The sequence below is a fragment of the Erithacus rubecula genome (assembly GCF_903797595.1).
Source record: "Erithacus rubecula genome assembly, contig: SUPER_Z_unloc_3, whole genome shotgun sequence".
Taxonomy (NCBI): domain Eukaryota; kingdom Metazoa; phylum Chordata; class Aves; order Passeriformes; family Muscicapidae; genus Erithacus; species Erithacus rubecula.
In genome coordinates, this window is record NW_027635944.1 from 32883 (window position 1) to 54407 (window position 21525).

Sequence of the window (21525 nt, forward strand, 5' to 3'; positions counted from 1 at the left end):
CTAAGGGACCTAAGATAAATGGTTGTAAGAAATTATTTATGGGTAGCTTTTGTGTCATCTCTTTCATGCCTGCTAACAGAGTAGGTTTACTTTAATAAAAAACATAGGGAAAAAAATCATAGTATCTGGCTTAAAGGTTATTATTGTTCTTTCAGAGAATGTAATCTTATCCAGGGCTCCCTGCTGGGCTATATTAACTAATAAAATTTTCTTTTGTGCCTTTTTAAAGCAACTGCCACACCGTGTGCAATTCACTGAAACACTTAATTTTTGTTTTTTAAACTTGGTTTATAGACTTACTGTAAGTCTTGGGCTTCCATGAAGAAAGGGCTTGGTCACAGCAAGGAACCTGCTTAAATCTTGTAGCAGCACAGTGTACAAGGAGCACAACACAATAAAAAGAACATACTCTGCTCACCTTGATGCCTTAGGATTTTAGCTTTTTTATTTTCATATATTTGTAATCCTGCAGTTCTTTTGTGTGTAACTCCAAACTCCATATTCATTGCTGGCTGCTGCTTTCCCATTTTGGGCAGACACAACAATTCCTCTCTGGGCTGGGAATCAAGGACACCTCACTGCCCCAGGCCCTGGAAGTGTAAATAAAAGTGAGTTGGGGGAGCAAATTGGGGGTAAACAACTTAATTACCTGAAGCTGTAATTGGAAGATTAACCTCAATATAAAAATGGACCAAACTTATGAAAGTGTGAAAACCTGTAACCCATTGTCCATTTTGGGTGTAGCCCTTGGGGGGTTCATCTGCCCAAAATGTGCCTGAAGGCCCTTCCACAAATAGGAATGCTTTTCATTGCCTTAATTTTGTCTGGCCTCTGATTTTAGGTAGCCCCAAAAAGCATCAGCCCTCGAGCCTTCACTGCTGTTCATCATATGAATGAGGGAACAAGGGCAGTGGCCAGGGGAGTGTGTCAGCCCTGGGACAGCTACCAGGAAAATGTGCTTTTTTAGAGCAAAGGCAGGAAGGCTGGCAAAGGGCTTGAGAGTGAAGTCTGTAATTTAGATGTCAGAATGTGTCAGATATATCACTGTCAAACTTGATCTGTTACCACTGTGTATAAAATTTACCCACAGAATTTCTCCTCAGGCCATCAGCAGCCTGCAGTCAGTGCTGGGAGCAGGTCCAACCACCCTTCTGGAATGGAACACTGAAGTGGCCTGGAATTCTGCCCTCACAAAGCCAGGACCTCTGGGGTTTTCAGTGCTGGTCTGTTCTTCTCTCACCTTCACAAAACGAAAGGAAATACAACTTTATCAATGTTTGATTGCACCACTGATGTTGCTGCCTCAGTGGAAGTCCATAAATATTAGAATTGTCATAACCACTGATTTCCACAGATTTCCAGAACAAAACAAAGTTGATACCAAGCCAACTGATGTGAAGAAATAAACCTGTTCAATCTCTGCAAAGATTCCCCCTGCCAACTTCCTTTGAGGCTGGATGCAGCTAGGATTAATTGGCCACCAGTTGCAGATCTGCTGCCTTAGTTGTGAACAGCTGCCAGCCAAGCCCTGCATCCCACCTTAGCACAGTGACTAGGCAACTTCTGGGGATTCTGTCTATTCCCTTACCTCTGCAGTCCAAATCCATGTTGATTTCCCCATGCAGAAACAATATATTCACTGTTTCACTTACAAATCCCTGACAAATTTATTTCAGCTGCCTGTATCCAAAGGAGGTTCTGCAGATACTGTTGACTGTCAGACTGGTTACAGAGGATGAACCTTCCTGTCCTCATTACTGAGCACTCACAGTGATCAGAGTCAGTCTACTGTTGCAGAAAGTCAGAGTTTAAAGTAGAAATAAAAAAGAGACATTAGCACTTCTACTAAAACTAATGTTGCATTGTCACACAGGAAATCTCACAAGCATCCCTTTGCCATTCTCACAACAGAGAGAGTTTGTCCTTCACTCAACAAAATAAATAATCTACATCAAATGTTTCATCCTGCAAGAAGCAGCAAAGCAGCCCTTCCTCCAAAGTACGTGTGGAAAAATTAAGAGGTGCACAGACTTATTTATCAATTTTACGTGTTTACAGTCTTCTATTCCACTGCTTAGGAATCAGCTAACTTGCCATTGTATCATTTCCATGTTTATACCATTGTTATTGTCAAAATGGTCCTATGAGTGCCTGCTGAAAACCTTCTGAAATGCAGGCATTTGACTCCTAGCTGGTCAGTACATCAAAACTTTGCATTACTTCTTTCAACATTTAAAAAGCAAACTCTTTCTCCCTTGGAGGAAAATGATCTTATTTGGAACAGGCTGACTGTTCCAGCAAGAATAAATTTCCCAGAGAAGCTGTGACTGCCCCTGGATCTCTGGAAGTGTCCAAGGCCAGGTTGGACAGGGCTTGGAGAAACCTGGGACAGTGGAAGGTGTCCCTGCCCATGGCAGGGGGTGAGACTGGAAGAGATTTAAGGTCCCTCCCAACCCCAACAATTCTATAAATTCATTATTTCACTTTTAAAGGTAAACACATTTCCCAGACAGTTTGACCTAACTTTTTATTACCTTTATAATCAAAAGAAACCTGCATATGGGGAACAGCATATAATGGTTTATGAATTTCATACAACACAGAACAAACAAGACACTGGAGAACCCATGTGGTAGGACCCTGTGTTTGGTGGAGGGAGGATGAAAAAGGCACAGTAAATTTTTGTGAGGCATGGGGAACTTATATTGTGCTCCAGTAACACAGTGATATGATTTTGTGTTTGCTCAAGTGCTAAATTGCTCTTGTTAACACAACAGATTATATGACTTGGAAATCCATTGTGGAGGTGGTGTCTTGTGACTGGACCAACAGGCAGATTTTCCTGATTAATGTAATGGAAACATCCTAAGACAGAGGATCTGCTTGTCTCCAAGCTACAATCAAATCTATTTCATTGAGTTTATTAGAAACAGATAGAGATCTGACCAGTGCAGCCTGAATTGGAGATAATGGTTCCTTTCAAAACAACCCTCATAAAATTGATCTGGTGGCATGGATCTTTCTGGCATTTTTAATCCAGTCAGGCAATAACCCACCACAGGGCTGCAGGAAACAGCTCCTGCTGGTGCACTGGGGCAGGTTACTTTGCTGTGGCACAGCTGGGAGAAAAAAATAATTTCCCAGCCCTGTGCGGGTGACAGGAGCTGAACCACCAAATGCCTGTTGGGATCACACTGGTGCTGCTTTCCCTGGAAAGAAGAGGAGCATCATCTCAACCTCGCTGCAGACCAGTGAGAATTCAACAGAAATGTACACTGAGCAGAAGGGATTTGTCCTTTCTTTGGTACACTAACTGTTCTGCAAGTCTCATAAATAATTTTTAAAGTCACCTACTGTGATAAAATATGCAGCCAGGCTGTGACTGGAATACTGTGAGAGGCTGGGATTGAGAGTTCTGCCTTACAACACCTTCTCATCCTCCCACCTGGTGTCTCCCCACCGCCCTGCTAATTCCCCACGAAAATTCTGAATTTGTTTAATTGTGTAACATCCATCAGGGAGTTTACAACATGCAGACTGTCACCAGCAGGATGGCTGGGTTTAATTTAACACACAAAATCCACTGTGTGCTACAGGAAGAGACATCTTCTCTGAAAACATTAAAACAGTGAACCTGACCAATTTATCTGGTTTGGTCATTTTATTAGTGCCAGGGTGGGGGTTTTGGAGCAGGTTTGGTTGGGGTTTTGTTCTGTTTGGATTTTTTTTTTTCTGTTTGTTTTTGTTGTTGCTGGTGGTGGTGGGTTTTTTTAAATTTTTGGAAAGCTACAGTATGATGTTAATCTCAGTGAGATTAACCAGAAAAAAAACCAAAAAACTCAAAGTATAAAAACTGTCTGTCTCAGACACAACTTTGCATCAGATATTATTGTCTCTGTAAATATTTAAAAAAAAAATGGCGTGAGAACACATTATCCTGGGAAAACTCAGAGTAAAGATATTCCCAGACCAATGAACCTGGGGAGGGAAAAGCCTGAATGGAATCCTTGCTCCTTACCTGATAAAAATGAGTAAAAACTAGATGGATCAAAGCACCCTGTGTGTTTTTATAAGCGTGGTTCACTCCTTAACTCCAGCCCTGTGCCTATTTTAATTTTCTTGGTGCATAGTGCCCTCTGCAGCATCCCTGCGACTCTTGCAAGATCTCAGCACAATGCACTCTCTGACTGACCCTCAGTGCATCACGGGCAAGGGACACGGTGCCAAAATACACAATTCCAGCCTCGCTTTTGTGTTGCTTTACAGTGTCTGCTGCAGGTCTAATGTTTCCCAGGCTGCAGCCAGCAGAAAGAAGAGGTTTTACTAAATTTGGGAGAGAGACAGCATCTGTAAAGAAGCCAAAGCTGGATACATGCAAAGAAAGAAAAAAAACCAAAACAACCCTGCTCATTAAAGCAGTTACAAGAATATTATTTCGAAAACTCCCATATGTGATTTTTTCTAGTGTTAACACCATTCACTTTTATGATGTCTTTCAGCCAAGGATTTCAATTAATAAGCTGTAACTATTTATTCCTGTGGGACTTGCAAACAACATTATACATGTTATTAACACCATTTAAGGTATAATTGACCTTTTTTTTACATTTATTTTGATTTTATCAAGGATTTTTTAAATCCCAGTTTATGCTGCAGTGTGTAACTATTTAATCCCAAATTCTTTATAAAGAAGACCTGGCAATGTAATGACAGCAGTTTCTAGGTCAGACATTCTCCCTTCTGAAATTCTCCCTTGTCTGCTGTACATAATTTGTCTTACACTCCACAGTCTCTTATTCAAAGGGAACTTTTAATCTTTTATGGAGACTTGATAGCGCCTGAATCATAAAAGAGTAAGTTCAGCCAGAGAATTAAAAAAATGCTGGGATGAGAAAAATAAGAGCTAGACAAACATGTCAGGAATGGCTTAGCTTTAATTGGAGCAAAAAATCAACTAGGTGACTTCAGGAGATCATCTTTCTCTCCATTCCCATTTTTTACTGCTCTATGACAAGCCTGTCTTGATAGGACCTTGTCTTTTTTCTAAGGGGTTTAACCTTGTATTTTGGGGACATTTCACCCGATTCCCAGCTTCAGAAAATACACCTTGAAGTACAGCCGCTTAATAAATATTATGTGTTCAATGAATTAATTAACTAATTATGAGTAACATATCAAATTCAGCCAAAAAATACTTCCATGGTTCATGGGTAGGTGCTCCAGGAGTTTTTTTGACATGCCAAGAACAAGTACATGGCTGGGGGACTTCTAACAGGGGTGGGGTTTAATACGTCTAAAAGATTGACAATATCCACAAAATCATGGAATCTTGGAATTGTTTGGGTGGGAAGGGACCCCAAAGCCCATCCAGAGCCAGGCAGGGACCCCTCCCAGTGTCCCCAGTGTCCAGCCTGGCTTGGGCACTGCAGGGATCCAGGGGCAGCCACAGCTGCTCTGGGAATCCCATCCCAGCCCTGCCCACCCTGCCAGGAACAATTCCTGCCCCAAATCCCAGCCAGCCCTGCCTGTGGCACTGGGACCATTCCCTGTGTGTGTCCCTGCAGCCCCTGGCAATTGTCTCTGTCCATGTTTGTGCAGCTCCTCAAGCCCTGCAAGGCCACTCCGAGCTTTCCATGTGTTCTACATCCAGACACAACTCAGTTTTTTCCATGTTTTCCTCTCATGACACTACAGGAAGGTGTTCCCAAGGTTTGCAGCACCGTGACCTTGCTCATTTCCTTTCAACACATCACTGAGCATCATCTGACCTTTCATTGCAGGGTCTGAGCTCAGCTGATGTAAGGAATTGATAAATCATTAGGCAGTAACAGGACTCTAAGCCTGATCTGCCTCACAGTTCTGGCCTGATACATTAACATTCCTCCTATAATCCACCAGTGTCCAGTCTTAAGGCATCAGGGATGGAGACTCTTCCCAAGACCAAGTTGCTATAAATTGCTGGACCTACACAAGCCCCTCCTTTTCCTTTCTGCCAACTTCCAGGACTCCACCTTTTGTTTTTCCCTGTTTGATTTGATAATTCATCCACTTGAAAAAAGTTCACCAAGTGAGAGGTAAAAGCTGTTGGGTGAAGAATTTACTGTGAGTTATTCACTTGCCTCTGGATGACTAGAAGTGTCTATCAGCAGTCAACTTTGGGTAAAAATTACTGCAGTAAAATATTCCAGAGTCATTGACCTTTCAGGGTGTTTGGTCCTTTAGCTCAAGACAAGATAATTTTACCCTAGATTTTCAGCTGTGAATATGCATTTGTGGAGGGGGAAAAAAATAAAAAGAAGCTATTCCTGCTGTCATGTCCTTAAAATTCAATTACACAGGTGGTGCAGTATCTTTCTTGTAATGCCAGGAAAAAGGCAGGAGAAAAAGGGACAAGATGAGCACTGAATGAATCACTGCTTTTCAGATTGTTCCTTCTTTATTCTTCCTTCCTCAAATTAAGATGGAGCCTGCAAGTAGATAAAGGAATCACATGGATTATATATAAAATAATTTTTTCATACTCTACATGTTATACATTTGCCCTTCTTAGAATTTTGAATGTGTGTTCAGGTCCTCTGAGATATTTTAGGAACATTTTTAGCCATTCAGATACATGACCTCTGTTTTCCCCACCATACCCACACTGCCACATCCATCACCTGTCCAGCAGCATCACTCCTGATCCGTGCCATCAAGAAGGTGGATTTTGAAGGTGTTGCTCCAAAATTCTGGAGTGCTGCTGTGCCAAAGGTGCAGCAGGGCTGCTGGGATCTCCTGGGTCATGCAAGGCTCTTTTACATTGTTGGGACCAGGTACAGGAGGCCTGGAAAATGCTGAGAATTCACAGGATGCAGAGTTAGAAGAAATCAAATTTATCCCTGGTATTTGCTCCTGGCATTTTAGACATATGAGGAAATTTGCTCTTAACCTTTAGTTTTAATCAGTCTAGATTGTTCTTGAAAAAATGGAGCAAGAAGGAAAAATAATAAAAGAAATGTTAAGCTTGTAGCATATTTTTTTGGTTTTTTTTTTCTCCCCTGAGGAGTAAACATACTTTATGGACTTAATGCCTGAGAAGAAGTAGATTCACCAAACCCTCTCAGGTCATGCAAATCCAGTTTCTGGGAATACCTTTGCAAGCCTCCATTGCCATCACTCCCAGCATGTTTCTTGCTGCCTGTAATTAATGGCACCTAAAAAAATAAATTGGGAAAACTGATCAATTTCAAACATTTTTCTTTCCCAATTAGCCAAGAAACTCTTTAAGGCTTCTGACCTTTCCAGGTTTCTGTTATCCCACTTGCACAAGTAGGTTTCTTGCATGCCATGCTTAGACCTATTGAAGAGGATTTTTTAAAAAAAGGGTTTTGTTGTTTTTTGGGGTTTTTTTTAAGTGAGCACAGAGATTTAAGTCTCAGAGGGAAGGTCTTACTAAATATGTTTCTGTTGCATGGCTCCATAACAACTGTTTCTCCTTCCCTGTGAAGCAATTCCACCCATTTGCCAAAACAAAGCGGGAAAATTCTGGAGTTCTCCCAGACTGTTGCAATGCCATGATCATTGCATTAATGCCTTTAATAAGGTCTTACTCAGGTGATCCTCACAAGTGCTTCACATTCTGAGGGTTTAATGAAAATATTCTCTTTAACTGTCCAGTGCTACTCCATCAGGATTTTATGGAGATGGTATATGGTTTCATCTTTCAATCTCTTCCTGTGGACACATGGGTAATAAATGTATATGTATTGGAATTTCTCCTTAATAAGAGCCATATATTCCACTGAGGAGGACTCTCACAGCAGACAAGTTCATTTACACATTTCAAAGGGACCCATAAAAAATCCCGTTCGTCTGACTTAATTATGCCAGTGCTGAGACTTGAATTTACCATTCCTCCATAAATACTACTTAAAATTTAATTTCAGGTGTTCTGCATGGAGCACATTTAAAAATTAAGGTTAGCAGAACTTACAGCTTCATACCAATCCAGGCTTCCAACGACCTGCACTAAAACCACTGGAGTCCTGACAAAGAGAATGAAAGATACTTTTTATTTTTTAAACCCATCACGAGAAAAATAATGAGTAAGTGAGTGTGAAAAGCTCTGAGTCTTTTGCAGTCCTGTGGATATAGCTGAAGAATTTTTCATATTAATGAATTTCTTTCTTTCCATTATTTTTGTGTGGTTGCAGACAAGTTTTTATCTTCACCTCTTGAGCAACTTTTTTTTTTTTTTTTAATTCAGCAGTTGCTATTTTATTTTGGCTGAGCTATGTAGAAACTGCAGCTCTTAGGTAAAAAACAAAATTAAAAATTAAAGTCCTTTGGAGGAAGAAAAAGAGAGGAAACACTGTCATTTATTAATTACCATTTTTAAGGTTTGGGGGCTTGCTTCTTTGTTCGATTTTGATAAGTGGACATGATTTAGAAAGCAAACCTTGATTATAAGATTATTCTCAAATTAGAGCCCACAAATCACTGCTGAATTTATCAGCACCTAAATTGAGCTCCTTTTTTTTTTAATATATAAAAATAATGCAGAATACAGAAGAATGTTTCAGAAAGCAGCAAAGGCCAACTCCTTGTAGCAGCTGTATATTCAAAAGTAGTTCGTTTAATCAGGTAAAGAGATATTGAAGTAGTTGTCTTGCTGTGGTAGGGGCAGTAAACCTGCTTTAGAATGCATTATCACTGTGAAAACATATCACAGAAGAAGCTTTTCATTAGCAGTAATTTAATCTTTCTTGAAGCTAGTTGCTCAACTTAAAAGAAGATGGTGTTCTTTTAAATATTTCCTTAAGTTTAATCACTTCTCCCAATGTAAAATATAGCTAAAAAATCGTATTTTTAAAGGGATGGACTGTAGTCATAAGGTTGATATTTTGTAAAGGAGACCAGCAAAGAAAAAACACACATACAGAACTGGGGTCCCAAGGAAATGGAAAAATTGAAAAACAATACATTTTCTAGGACGTTATTTTTGCTTTCTCATGACTCCAGCATCTTGTATGCTGGACCCCCTTTAACCTGTGGCTAACAGGGATAAGCAGGGCACAGGGAAGAGCTCTCATCAGCAGGAAAGCAGAGCTGCAAAAATGAGGATGGAAGAGCCTCTCCTGTCTCTGAATGCCATCCACAATTCCCGTACTCTTCTCTGCCTAAAAACAGGGTGCACATCTGTCCCTGAAGCATTTGGCAGAAACGGGTTTGGCATTCTCCAGGCTTTCCTCCTCAGGAAAATTAATCCACAAATATCAGTTTTATGTCCAAAAAGGAGACAGAGGAGTCCTTTTGCTTTATTTGAATAAAGGTAGAGGCCATGGGGCATTCTCCTGTGGTCTCTCAAATTTTTGGGGGACCTTTTCATCCTATTTTCCCAGCCACATTTCCCTCTTTCCACTGACTGAGGTACTTGAGAGACACAGACTTCCCAGAACATCTAAGATTCCCCTCTAATGTACAACCCTCCCTTGTAATTTTTAATTCTTATAGAATTCATGGCTTTTCTCCATTGCTTCTTTCATCTTCCAATATCCAATGTCGTTTACCAGCAAACCTACGGTTGGTTTGTAAAGGCAAATACCTTTTTCCATTCATCCATCCATAGAATCCATCCCACTGTTTGCAAAGACAAATCCCCTGTTCCTCTCGCTCTTCTTGCCTGAGGAACGTTTGGCCTTTCACTCACGACTCTCCTATTCCCATACCCCGATGCTCTTTTAGAAACTTTTCCAGCGTCAGGGGCCATTCCTGAGGGAAGCCAGCGTGGCCCCGGGGCTGTGGGGCCTCGTCCAGCAGCGCGGTGTGAGGGGAAAATGTGAGGGGAAAAGGAAAACGCCCCAGGAAGAAGCAACACCCAGGGGCTACGTCAAGGAAACTGCTATTTATTTTCGATTTCTTCACTGAAGGAAATCCTGTCAGCGTCACCGACGGGGCCCGAGGGCCGCCCGCTTTCGGGGTCACCGCCACGCCTGAGGGGACCCTGCCCGGACTGGGACGGGCCCTGCAGCCACAGCTCCCCCTGCCCCTCCTAGGGCTGCTCGGGCTCTGCGGGGACCGTCCCGCAACAACTGGGGCTGCCTCCGAGAGCTGCCTCCGCCCGCCCCTCCTCGCAGCCCGGCGGCACGCCCGAGGCGGGAGCGCGGCCCGGGCTGGCCGGGGGATCCGGGCTGGCCGGGGGATCCGGGCTGGCCGGAGAACCGGGGCTGGCCGGGGGATCCGGGCTGGCCGGGGGATCCGGGCTGGCCGGGGAGCCGGGGCTGGCCGGGGGATCCGGGCTGGCCGGAGAACCGGGGCTGGCCGGGGAACCGGAGCTAGCCGGGGGGCCCGGGCTGCCCCCGCGGCTCTGGGGCTGCTCCTGGGCATGGCGGCAGCCCCGCAGCCGCCGCACCTCCCGGCTGCACTCCGTCTCGATGATGGCGAGCACGCCGCGCACCAGCAGCGCCGTGTGGCGCCGCAGGCGAGGCTGCAGCCGCTGCTGCAGCACCTCCCTGTCCGGCCCGAAGATGCACAGCGCCAGCAGGATGCCGCTCTCCGCTGTCTTTATCTGCCACCACCGCTCCCGGTAGATCTTCTGCAGCCACTGCTGCAGCCAGGAGCGCACGGGGTTCAGCAGGTGCCACCTCCTCCGGAAAAGCTCTGCCCAGAGCTCGGGCAGGATGCCGCCCACAGCCTCCGGCCCGGCGGCTCCCTGCGGGGCAGAGCCCATCGCTGCTGCGCCGGAATTCCCCTCTCGGGGCTGCCTGACGATGCACTGCAGGCAGTCCTCCTCCTGCTCCGAGAAGCTGACTGTGGAGATGGCGCTCCTGCAGAGCGGGCAGGTGCGGGTTCCCCTCAGCCAGCGCAGGATGCAGCCCAGGCAGAACTGGTGGCGGCAGGGCAGGGCGTGGGCCGTGTCCCTCGGCAGCTCGCAGCAGATGGGGCAGCTCCTCTCCCCGCTGCCGCTGGCCATGCCGCCCTCCGCCTCCCTGCCCCAGTCTGGGCGGCCGGGATCGCGATCCGTGTGCCGCTGAGGTGGGAATGCGGCCCCGCTTTGTGCCACCTTCGCCCCCACCCGCTGATGCCACAATGGGAGAATCGCTTGGCACGGTTGGCTGCAGGAGCGTCACAGATAAAAATCCATGCACGGGTGCTCAAACTCTTTCAGGAGCTCTCCTCACCACAGTTTTCGTGGTGCCTGCAAGTGTTTAAAAAGGTTCCCCAAACAACCAAACCACTCGCACGGAAAAGTTCCCATTCGGCAATGTGCCCTGCCTGCATTGCCTTGAAAATCTGGAAAAATCCCTCTGAGCCACAGGACTGCTGAGTTTATTTTGGATCATTTTACCTGAGTCACATTCAGCCATTTTCACCAAGTTTTGGTCCAAAACTGCAGCTACGGGAGATGAGACAGCAAGTAGAGTTCACCACCTACCCTTAAAAAAAAAAAGCTAAAAAAACCGCCTGGTGTAATATGTCTTGGTATCTTGACATATTTAAATAAATATTGTGACTCGTGTTCCTGAACAGTTTAATTTCTTACATCGGTTGTGAACTGAAACTCATCAGGAATTAAGATCTGACTAACAAATGTTATTTCTACAGATTAGCAAAACTGTGTTAAAAACCAAGAGCTTGAAAATGCAGCTGCAGTGAGAGTTAGGATTTAAATAATATTTTCAGAAGAATTTTTACCTTTCACAGATTTCAGCTGACCCAACTCCAGCAGTTCCTAAAATATAGAGTTATAAATATAGATAGAGATGAGATAGAGATGATAGAGATAGAGATAGATATAACATATATAGTAGTGTCACAATGACATTTATCAGAATATCAGTGCAGCTCTTGCTGGAAACTACAGGCAATCATGGATAAAATTAATAAGATCAAAATATTTAACCCAGAAGAAGGAAAATTAAAGGAAATTAACATTATGTGTTTAATGAAAGTAATACACAACATCACAGCTGAACCCAAAGTAGTTGCTCAGACCAAGAACTGCATTTGTTAACAGATGGGCACTGCTTATCTCTCGGAATTAACCTACATTTTACATTAAAGTCAGTAGTTTAAGAAACAGATTGTACCACTAGAGAGAATATTTGACAGAAGAACAGCAAGACAATTAAACCACAACAGATTTTACTTTAGTTTGTGCTTTTAAATGTACTCTGGAAAATGTGATGGACTCTCTAAGTTCTGTACTGCTTCGTTAAGAAATCTCTCACAGGCCAGCAGTAGTTGGAAAACCTGGAATGCCCATCACAAGAGTAAAGACATTTCTGTGTAACTAATAAAAAACCTTTCCCACACACTTAAGGTCACTTATATTCCTGATTAAATCATTAAATCAGTATTAGAATATATGCTACCATATCTACTAGGTGTCTGTTCATTTTGTTACTAAGGATTTGTCTCATGCTGCTCTAATAATAATAATTTCTAATGAAACACTTTATAGTCACGTCCCTGTTTGCTCTGTTCAATTGTCATTGCATTTAAAATAACGCAAATGTTACATATTTCAAGCAGCAGCAGGAAATTCCAGGAGCAGCTGATATGGAATCAGGGCAATGATCCCTTTTTCACCCTCCTGATTCAGGGAACAGCAGCTCCCACACACAAAGTCTTTAATTATTGGCATGGGGATATTTGGTGGTGTAGAGCAACAAAAAGGAATTTTATCATCCAAGCTCCTGGCTCAAACACCTCTGTCCTTCTGTGCTGTTGACTCCACCTATCTGTGGCAATTTCTTCCCTATGATTTCCAAGGAGAAATCAAGCCCCTGAACAAAGTTGTCTGACTTTCAAGGCTGAGCTTCTCCAAAATTCTGAAAGGCAGGTTTAAAATTAAACATAAAACTGCTTGGTCATTTATTAAGATAAAGAATGTGAAAGTCTATTACATCATTTCATTTCTTATTTTAACCCTCCTGCTTCTTGAGTTAAGCCACAATTAGCAGAATGTCGTGTAGAGACAGCCTTTCATTTGCTAAAGATAAAGGTCTAACATTAAAACAAACGAGCACGTTTGTGCTGCAGGGAGGAAACAAAAAGGTCACACTTGAATAGTCTTTAATACTTCAAAAATGAAACTTAAAAATTGCCTCTCAATCATGACTTGTTTAATTTCAGGGCAAAATTGAGGCTTTTATGACCAATGTATTGCTCTTCTAATGAACTTCTGTTACTGCATTGCACCACCTGCTACTAATCTGACATTTCAAAATTTGTCAGATTTCCACTAAGAGCTTCACTCACAAAAGCAGTTGAGACCCTCAAACATTGCTGGCAGCAGGTTTGCACTTTTCTCCAACACTTCTGTCTGGATTCTTTTGGGGGTACAAAAATTTGCCTTCAAGTCTTAAAGGGGTCTCAATGTCAAGAAATGTGTTTTGGTTGCAGGACCATAAACAAACAGGTGCCCATAATTCTCCTGTTTTATTTGCCACTTGGAGTGGGAAAATCGAATTCATTAATTAATGAGTGCTTAAAATTTAGACCAATGAGGTCCCCCCATGTCTGGGATGTCTGGAGCCCCTTACCCTGACATTAATAAAATTAGGAGTGTGTTCACACAGTTGCTAAGAAGTGGAGAGATTACACACCAGAGAGCTGCTGGACCTGGGCAGAGACAGAACCACATCAAAATCCAAAGGATGTGTTGGAAGCACAGTCAGAAAAAAAATCACTAATAGGTAAACTCTTGCTTTATTCCAAAAGAACTCTAATTTTAAAGAAACTTAGAGGACAGCTAAGATGAATACTTCAGTATTATTAGCACAGAAAAAGCAAGGAAAAATGTCCTTGGAACTTCATATCTAGGTCTAAATTACACTTTTTTCTTTTCAGTGCTATCCAATAAAGAGTATGCTCAATGCTGTAATTGTAGGCTTGGGAAAAAAAGCCAGGATATATTTTAGGAGTTACTGTTTTTAGCTATAAGCCTTTAGTCCTGCTTACACTTCCTTAAACTTAGAACCATTTTTTTAAACTAGGTACCAACAATTAGGTACCTTAGGGTGAAAAATGTCTTCAAACTGTTCAAAAGATGTAATATACAGGTTCATATGAAATTTGCAGGGACTTCCAAACAAGTGTTCTGGGAAATATGTTCAGGAGATCATGGATTTGTGACTTGGTGGGAAGCATTTTTCCCAAAGCAAGTCTGCAGAATAAATAATTTCTTAATAAAACCTTTAATCCAGATGGGAAAGACCATAATACAAGTGGCATATATACAATATATGGTTACTTTTAAGCGCAGGCATACTTTCAAATTATACCACAAAGAGAGATTAAGGTAAATTGAAAATATTGAAAAGACAGGTGGTAAAAGTAGAAGATGGTAACACAAATACTGAATTTCTCATTTAGATGTCCCTGCCATGGCAGAGGTGGCACTGGATGGGCTTTGGGGTCCCTCCCAACCCAAACCATCCCATTATTCTATGATTCTATAATAGGGAAAAAAAAAAAATGTGTTAAGTGATTTACGCTTTGCATTGCTCATGTCATGACTTAAAACAAATGATCACTACCATGAGTGATTCAAATTCTTCCTCTGATGTCAGAAAAATCCATGAAGTCAACCCAGCATGCATTAAAATCCACAGAGGAGCTGCCATTAGCAGCACCAGGCTTTGAATTAAGCCTTGTAGTAACTCATCAGACAAAGGCTGGGAGATGTTCTTTGATCCTTCAGGCACCTTTTCAGCCTGCTGTGACTTTCTTCCAAAGAAGAAATGCCTTTCAGTAGGACAGAATGCTAACCATGCAGGGTAATCTCCACCCCTCTGGCCTTGCCAGAAAAATGTGACATTTTCTGGAGCACAGCAAAGGAATGGGTGGATCTGAATCAGAAACTTTCCCATTATTTGTGTGAGGCAACATGTTTGCACATATTTCAGTAAAACATTTAGAGCCAAAGATACCATTACACTTGATACACCTATCCTGGCTTTTCGCAACGGTGTTGCCTTCTGAATTCATCTGAAATGTCAGTAAAGGGGAGAAATAACACAGCAAACACAAAACCTGCAGCATCTAAGGTCAGCTTTGGCCATCCCCAAACCTCTGTCTTACACAGAAGGTAATTTTATGGGATGCATATCTACACCACACCCCTGACCAACAATATCTCCTTTACTGCTGCTGCACAGCTGGGTCACGAGGAGAGGGGAAAAAAAAAAAAAAAAGTTACATGGTGAGAAAGGAAAGGAAAAATAGGTCACTTCTGTAGAGTAGATTGTGAGAAAGTCAGGAAAAATCTGTCAAAGACGCACGAGATATTGGACTACACAGATCTAACACCACGTGTGTCTTTGCTGAGCCCATTCACACAGGGATTTAATCAGTTTTTATTTAACACACAGGCTGAATCTGGTGAAATGCAGGGCCTACAGAGAGTCTTAAATCTCTACTTTTTCAATTCTCGTGAAAAGACGTGAAATCCATAGAGTAAGACCCAAAAGTAATTCTTTTTTCCTCTGTCTGTTAAAAAGCCTGAAATGTTCAGCCATAAAAAGCTGAAATGTACTTTGAGATGGGGAAGATGCAGAGGATTGATACCTGTATTTTGTATGTCTTGAACAGGGTTTATAGGACTTTCCAAATAATTATCTTAACAGCCTTCTAACTGAGAAACCAACATTTTAATTAAGTTATTTTGGAAAAAAAAAAATCTTGACAATCATGTATTCATCACAGGATTTCACTCTTCTCTATAGTCAGCAAATGTGTCAAATTACATCTTTTGATCAACTGATGTAGCATAACAACTTCAATCCTTATCAGCAGTGTGTTTCTCCTCTTCCAAAGGTCAAGATTGAGGCAGATGTTTGTAAAAATTATCCTCAGCAACAATTTTCAGCCCATCTGGCAGATGTTTTTTCAAGAACATTTTCAATCTTTTAATTATTTCTTTCTAAATTGTGAAAACAGAAATGAAATTGATAACTGAAATTAAAAAAAAAAAAAAAAAAAAAAAAAAAGCTTTTCTTCAATCAAGAAAAAAAAATTTCCCTTTTTTGTTTAAGCTCCAGAGCAGACTCCAAAGTCCTCTTCTGGAACACTCCATTCCATCTGCAGTTGCCCCAGTGGAAGCAAAGCAGCTTAGTTTGACAAAAAAGGCACATTAATTTAATTATTATTGATTAAATATCATTAATCTTTATATCTGACTCTCTCTAGAGGAAAATATAAAGAAACTCAGATGGTTTACTCTCCAGTTCCCAAATTGCTATGGAGCTTCAGTGCTTTCCACAAGTTCTACTTTTATTAGATACAACCAAAAGAAGGAGTAAGATGTAGTCCTTAAGAGGAAAGCAACACCTGATATTGTTTGGCTGCAATCACCTAAGTGCCTTAAACCTGGGATCTTGAGTTTCAGAACCTGAGTTTGGAGTGAATCTGTCCCTAAAATTTTTACTTTCCCCCTTTGAACAACTTGTGCTGAACTCTTTAAAACTGCCCCTTAAAAGAAGGAGTGTCCAAAAACCATAATAATTTCCAATGGAAACACCTGAAAAATCAGAGCAATTTGCTGTTTTGGTGTTGGACCCAGACCAGATTTCCAGCCTATCCTGATGTGGGATCAGACAATCTACACCAATTCCTTGGGTGTCCTGGGACCCTTTCCACCCTAGGCTTTGCCAGTAAAAATATATGTACATATAAAAGGAAATACCCTTTACTGTAGAAGTGGATCATACAATCCCTGTGCTTCTTGACTTAAAGAACATAGCAGGGGGGAAAAAACACTAAAACAACCCAAGCAGCTACTCAAGCAAGTTTTTTCAAACTTGGCAGTAAACTATTAGACTGAATCTGCACAACTACCACAGATTAAATTATAATGAGAATGAAGCAAATAAGCAGAGGCATAGAGGTCATCCTTTCAATATATGCAGTATAAGGAGAAGTGATCTGACTGGTTAAATATAAAAAGGAGATATAATTAAAATATGGGTAAAACATAGGCTTTTAATTTTTTATTTTTTTTTTCCTTACAGTGTGACTGCACATTGTCTGGACAGAGCCTGCATGAGTTTAGGAATTATTATCAACAGGGAAATTTCTTTCATAGCTGACAGACATACTGCAGTCTGTGCTGCTTCACCTCATTCCCAGTTCACTGCATTGGTTTCTCTCATTATTGCCAAAAGCACTAAACTTGGAATAAACCATTGTATACTGATTTGTTAACAACAACACATAGTGAAAAATTTGGAGAAGTTATGACATAGCAATGTGACTGGCTTAGACAATGTGGGAAATTTGTGGTGCAACAGAATGAAAATTGAAATTATCTAAACCACCGGATTAGGTCTGGTGATTTTGGAGCAATATTAGTGAGCCTAAAACAAACCTCTGCAGAAGAATAAAGAATCCATTCAGCCACCAATTGGATTCTCAATCTCACAGGAGTGTGAAATTCACACTGCAGTGTCAGAGTGCTCAGGCTGTGAGTTGATGTGGATATTGGTGCCCAGTCAGTGACTGCAGACTAAACTCGGGTTTTCCCTTGTTCATCATCCCACAGTCACCACTCCCAGAGAAAGAGACATTATTTGTTTCTCTCATTTCAAGAACACCTGTGAAAAGGAAAGTAATGAAACCCCTGAAACTGTCAGAATATCTAATAAGGACGTTTTGTAGGAAAAAATTGAAATAAAAGAGTTCATGTGGCCCCTGCCATACCTCACAGCAGATTACAATGGGATGGATTGTGTGCTCTGTGCTTCAGAGTATCTTCAGTGAATGAGAACTAGCACCCTGCATACCACCAGACATCTGCAAACAAGCCCAGGGAAACAAAGAGGCTCTCAGGGTGCTGGGTGATGGCTTTGATGTGTTTTGGAGTTTTGAAAGGAGTGTTTGTCCGGGGAAGGATGGAGGCAGGACAGACGAAATGCAGCTGTGGATTTCCAGGGAGGTTTGATGCATTGCAGTTGTAGGCTGGAGAGGAGAACAAGGTGGTGCCACAGAGATCAAGACTAAAGGTCCTGGAGCCTGTTTGGCTTGGCTGGGATTCACTGCCAACATGAATGAATACTTCTGTTTATTTTAACAGTTCTAGCTATGCTCTGTTTATGGCTCTAATATTTCACTAACATAATTTCCTCCCTCCTCTTCAGCTCTCCCTCCCACCCTCTTCTTTTCCCTCCTTTCTCTTTAACAGCTCACAGGGCATTTCTTCCATTTAGTCTCATTTCCCAAGCACTACCTTTGCCATTTTCTGTCACAGCAGAATCTCTAAGTCAATAAAGTGATCTCATGTACAAGTTCAAATTACAGTAGCCAGTGTAAAAACTGTTCAAGTCAGGGGTTAGTGCATGAAACCCTTTCTCAGCTCATCAATAAAATGAGAGTTTTTTGGTTGGCTTTTTAATTTTTTTTTTCTCCACAGTTTATCATGATATACTTTTAATGTCACTTGGGGTAGCAATATCCCCCTGGTGTTTCCTCACTCTAGGACAGAAAGTTCAGCACTGGAGTCAATTTCCACTTTATTGTGTATTGGCAACCTCCTAAAAATCAATGCAATTCCATCCATAATTCTAAAAAGTGAATTGAATTGCCAAAGAGTTAACAGCACTTAAAGTATGTTCACATCTTCAGATTTTATACCTGAGAGGTGAACAGGTAGAGATTGACAGTTTCTATGGCAACAGCTGATTTTGGTGGCTAATTGCACAAACTTAACAGCTGAACAGAAAAATCATCAGGGATGCAATGAAAGTCAATAATTATCAAAACTCACCGACTGGAATGTGTTTCACACAAACTTTTAATTGCATTTATGAGCACAATGTTATTTTAAAGGCATTTTAGCCATGGAAATTTTAGTGACAAAAGAATAGTAGCACATTTCATATCCAATACTACTTTTGTGTATGCAAGTGAACTTGGGAAAACATTTGTCTCAAAATTTCTGGATACCAGGAATTACTTTATCTACTTTATTTCTTGCACAAGTTTAGAACCTGTGCATAAGTGATGTCTTTAGGAGCTCTATATGTAGGTTTGTTATGTGGAAACTGAAAAAAAGAAAATAAATTACAGTTAGCTCAATCTTTGTAATTGTCTATGTATTCAGAAATATTTTTAAAATACTTCAAAAACAAGAAAATTATTTCATTTATAATTACTAATTTTGTTTTTCCCCTGCCTGTAATGACATATTTTTCTACATGAATTGCTGGATTTCTCTGTCATTGGGAAACCATTCTTATTTATTGTCATGAAATACAATGACAATGGTTCTTACAATAAAATGCACTGGTTTTGTGTACATAGTACTAACAATATAATTGCAAGATAAATATCTGAAGAACTTATAGACACATGGCCTAGGCATTTTAATCACCATAATAATTAAATGGTGGCAATAACAAGTAGGACTTGTGTCTTTTCTTGCTGGAAATGTGTTGCTGTTCTCAACTCTTTTCCATTTTTGTCTTTACATTCTCATCCCAGAACTTCTCAGATCTGGGGCATGTGAAGTAATGAAGTCCAAATGTCTCTAGGAGATCTATTGCAAAGGGGAATTATTAATTAATATAAGCACAATTCATGTGCACTATATTTGAGTGGTACAGATTTACATGGTTTGTCTTGATCATCTTTTCCACCTGTTAATGCTCATCAGACATCATGTGACTAACATCAATTACTTTTGATAATTAGGGTGGGTTTTTTTCACCCTGAGTTCATCACTGTGTAGTTCCATGTCCTGCTTGCCTGACAAGGCTGGGTGCTCCAGTGATTTGGAGGAGTGGAGTGGGGGAAGCCTAATCTCACTCCTAATTCTCACCTGAACTTTACCACATTGGTGCTTCTGCTTTAGGACAAAACTCAGCTCAGGAAAGTCAGCTCTGCTGAGACAGATACATCCCACCTTCCCCCACTGACCCCTCCAGAATTGTTCTTTTCTAGTGAAATTAAAGATGTTTACCTGTAATACACCTCAGAGCCAAGATTTCAAGAACAGCAGGTCATGCCTGAGAGCGCTGAGTGCTTTATTAACCCAATTTCTACAGATCTGTGGCTGACTCAGAAACTTCAGAGAGCCTGCTTTCCTCCTGGTGTGCAGCTCTGGCAGGGAATCAAATTTCCCTAAACTGCTTCTGAATTATTATCATGAACTTTTGCACTCAGAGACTACAATCACTGTAACACAGAGTCGTCGTCTGCTGCAGTTAATTATTCAAACTGAATTTGCACATCTGTACTGGCTTTATATAGCTTGGCTTCAGGCAGGTTGCTTGAGAACTGCTGGAGATGGAAAATAGATTTGCTCCAAAGAGGTTGTTTCAAATAGGAATTGAAGAGTCTCTTGCTCTATTTTTCTCCATGTATAATGCATGACCTGTCAGCACACACTGCATGGTTTTCACTGTCGTTTTCTTCTGCATTCATACAGCTCAGAATGAAGCTTAGGAGGGACAAGGAAAAGGTGTTTTGAGCTAAGGAGCCTGAATAGAAAATTAGTTTCAGAAAAGTGGTTATTAAGTTAGGTCAGTCTGGATGACCTTTGGACAATGCTGGAAACATCTTCTTTTCTCAATAAACTTCTGAACCACAAACAGAACAATTTTTGTAATTTCAAGGAATCCTATTGGTGCAACTTTATTTAACTTGAAGATAATATTTTCATCAGGTCTTCTTCACCACTATTAACCCACTTTAGATAACTGTGACTTGGACTTTTTTACTAAATAGAAGACACAGAAATAGAAATGGGGATGAGGCTGGCACAAAGAATGTTGCTAGCTGGACCAGAGCACAAAGTAACCCAAGAACAAATAGGTCTAGGGTGTTATCCACAATGATTGAGTTAAATCTTAGACCTCCATGAAGTCAAAAACTCTCATATTCACAAACAGTTCCAGGCATCATTTAAAACAAAATCCTGAGGCCAATTCTATTCTGACTAGAAAAAACACGTGTTTGAAAAGGTTTCTGAAAGGCCCATTTCGTGCAAGCAGTTCACATTAATCGAAAGACGTGACACATTTTATATAGATATTTTGTCAGGCAGCTCAATGTATACAGATTTTTAATCTTTTATTCCTTTTGATGTGATTTATTGTAACTCTTTAATACTGGAAACTTTGTTTTCCCGTATTATAAATTTTAAAGAGCTTGCATCCTGCTGACTGAGAGGTCTTTATATCATTAACTATTCCCTCCAAGTGAAGCAAATTAGCTTTAAGGACAGGTTTTCATTTCATTGAGTGTCTAACACTCAACAGGACTTTTGTGAATGATTTTTGTACATGTGGTTAGTGACCATCTGATTTTTTGGGGACGTGATATTCTTGCACACAGTTTTCAACAGCCTGTCACCTAAAACAACAGCTTTACCCAGCTGATTAATTGAGCCATCACTGCTGCAGCTTTAAAAGTTCTGAATTTCTGTTATTATGTTTGAAGTGGTTTTGCTTCTGTGTGCTAAAATTTTTAAGAGGGTTTCATCTGTGACTTGACACACTTGACAATCCCCAAGTAAGTGGATGATTTTTGGGGCTCGAGCTGTGC